Below are 3,417 nucleotides of genomic sequence, written 5' to 3' on the forward strand. Positions count from 1 at the left end.
GACAATGAAAGTTTGGATTCATTTGTCACACTACCTCCTCTTCTCAATTGGGAAGATCATGAAGAAAAATGAAATTTAATGGTGTGTAGTGAATCTAAAGATAGTAGGGGAGAAAAGTCCCAAGTTCTGAATTTGGATAGTAGAGGTTCCTTTCCTCATTTGCATGAATCTGAAGATTTGTCACCAAGGTATGACCATAATTCTGAAGTTCATAACAACGGTGACATAACTATTCTTCCTCAAGATATGGAAGCCTTTGGTCATGAAGAGAATAATGATTTGCATTCTACATTTGGGGTACACATGGTGCAAGCATGGGTTATGCTGATGTAAATAATACAACTCTCCATAAGTCTGATTTTGTGTACTTTGGGGCAACTGATATAAAACATTGCCAAAAGTTGAACAAAGATTGGTTACATAGAGCTGCCCAAGCAAGACACCACCTCCAAACAATCAAATAATGTCACAATCAGCTAGATGATGCAAGGAAAAAAAATGAATCATCCATTAGATCTATATTTCTTCCAAGGGAAGAAGAGGACAACAAAGATACTTTGAAAAGGTATAAGCATAAGTTTGATTTTATGAGTTTGATTAGCAATTCTCTTTCATCTAATGAGTCATATTTGAAACCTTGCATTGAAAACATTCAAGTTGGGATGACTAGTTGTGAAGTTGAATCCTTCCTATGTAGAGTTGATGAGATATTGGGTGGTGTTCATAGTGGACCAACCATTAATGGTTTGTCTATGTTGCAAAATGAAAACATCTACTATTCATTTGTGGACTTGTCACCTCTTTCGTATGATAGGGCAACAATGTACTTATTGATTGGTGACTTGGTTTTCTTAGATTTGATAGTGGGATGTGAAGATCAGTATGTAAGAGACTACATTTGGTGCATGGATAAACAAAATACTTACTTCGCATCCTCCAATGAAGACATACAAACTTGTGGAGAAATTGAGCAAGTTGCAGCCGGTGATAAGAGGTTTTGGAGAGGTTTCCATCACACTTCCCTTGTTGGAAATTGGATCATTGATGGGTTCATATCAATATTTATGGGTGGTGGTACTTGTGGCTTCAATTGGAATGAATTTCTCAGTTGGTTAGATGATGTGAAGATTCACAATAGTAGCATAATGAGTATTGACATCATGGATGGATGTGTTAACATAGAGATTTGGGATCCTAGCGTTGACAGGTGTGGTGCATTCCTTCGATGGATCCATGATGAATGACTTCACTTGGGGTATACAGATGTTTATGTCAGAGTAGTGCAACGGTTTGGTGGAGCAACTTTTCCTATATTGGTATGGGATCCAAGAATTAGTTGGCATTGTGTAGGTGCAGATTGCTTGAGGACAAACAATCATCAGGAAGGGAGGACTGTAATGTCCCCATTTTTCATGCAATCACTTAGTTGCATAGTTTTTCCTATTAGCCATCTCCGCAGGCAATTACAGAGGCTAGGGGATGATTGGCTTTACCAAGAGGAGTCTTTACTTAGTCACTTTTTGGCCTCAGTGAGCTTAAGTTACATAGACTTTATAATAATTTTATAAAGTTACTTTTTCTATAATTAGAAAAAGTATAAAGTAACTTTATTAAAAAGGATATTGATAAAAGTTAATGATGAATTATAAAATGGCCCCTCGGCACATTTCCCTAGATGGTATAACTTAAAGGTTATAACTTAATAATATGACCACCTTTAATGAGGAATTAGATCCTCAATGGGTCAAACCACTTAGGGGAAGTTATTTTTTAATAAAAAGAAATATTTTAACATGTTTTTTGATGCCAAAAGTACAACCCAAACCACAAATTTGAATTAGGGTTTGAGGAACATTTAAAAGATATTGGGGGCAACATTTTATTCATTATTCATTAGATATTTGACAATTTCTTCCTTGGAGAGCTCTACAACAACAAGCTTGATTGGAGTTTCAGGTTGAGAACGAAAAACTCTCACCTTTATTTAGTGTGTTGATGAAAACTAATTCACCTTTGCATTGAAGGAATCCTCTTTCAGGTCATTTGGAGCCAATATCTGGAGGAAAATTCATACTTTCAACAAGAATAAATCATCTACAACACATTTGAGCAGATTGGAACAGATTAGGGAACATTTTCCAGCACTTATTGTGCTTTTAATGTTGGCCATACCATTCCCAGGCTGGTCATACCCTCTTTGCTTCTCTAGTGAAGCCAATAAAATAAATTAGAGGGTTTTGATTCAAAAATTTATGTCTAAATTCATTGTTAGTAACAAATAAAGATAGATCAGTGGTTCTTTCAGGGAAATTTTAACACATTTGGGATACATCAACATTTTAGTGGGAAAAAGGGTCAATTCTGGAGGTTTCTCTTGGCAAGAATTTGGAATAAGCACATGATCTATCATTTTTTCCTTAAATTGTTTTTGATAATTATATATAAGGAGAATAAAACATATTGGAATAATTTGCAGCACCTAGAGGCTCGTGTATTGCTTTGTGCACCACCTCCAACATCAAAATAAGCTCATTCAGGTAGGGCGTTGGACACCTGGTAGGCCAATTTTGGCTCTAGTTGTCTTAAATAATCATTTTCTTGAATTTTGTAATTTGATGCAATAAAATCAAAGTTCTAAAATTTTATTTCAGTCAATTTTTCTCTTATGTATTGTATTCATTTGGCAAATTCTCATGGGCATAATTAAGCAAAACCCCCAAAATCTAAAAAAACATCCAAAATTCACTTCAAACCATTAAAATGAATTCGCTAGTCAAAGATTTGAAAGAAAACAAAAAAACTTCAGATTGGGTCAGATTCTCAGTCGATATCTTTCATAACCTTTAAGACTAGGTTCATTTTAGGACCCAAAACCAAATGTTCCTATGATTCTTTAGAATGATAAATGATTAATATATGCTTAATCCAAACTACACAATAACATCATTGCAAATTATATCGTAAATCTTACAAGATCATTTCGCTTAAATAACATCACAATTACATCATTGTTTACATCATCCAACTTGTAGGCGTGTCCAATATCACAATTACAATTGATATGCATATAACATAACAGTAATATAATGAATACATGAAACTATCTCAAATCCATAAAGTGAACCATATCCAAGGAAAACAACTTGAGTGAGAAGCGAAGCTAATCAACGCAACAAACAAGTCCAAAATACTCGATGGAAGAGGGCAACTACCACCTGACCATGTGGAACCTGAAGGCCCAACCCCCATGCTAGGAGATAGACATATGACCCACATTCACACAAGCAAGGGATTAAATAGTACAAGGTCACTACCTACCTCCACAAGATAAGGAAAAAGAAAAAAGTAGATGAAGATGAACCACATAACAAGGATAACTCCAGAGGCTTATGACTACTATAACTCAAGAGTAGGGCA

This window comes from Cryptomeria japonica, chromosome 11, assembly GCF_030272615.1.
Source record: "Cryptomeria japonica chromosome 11, Sugi_1.0, whole genome shotgun sequence".
Taxonomy (NCBI): Eukaryota; Viridiplantae; Streptophyta; class Pinopsida; order Cupressales; family Cupressaceae; genus Cryptomeria; species Cryptomeria japonica.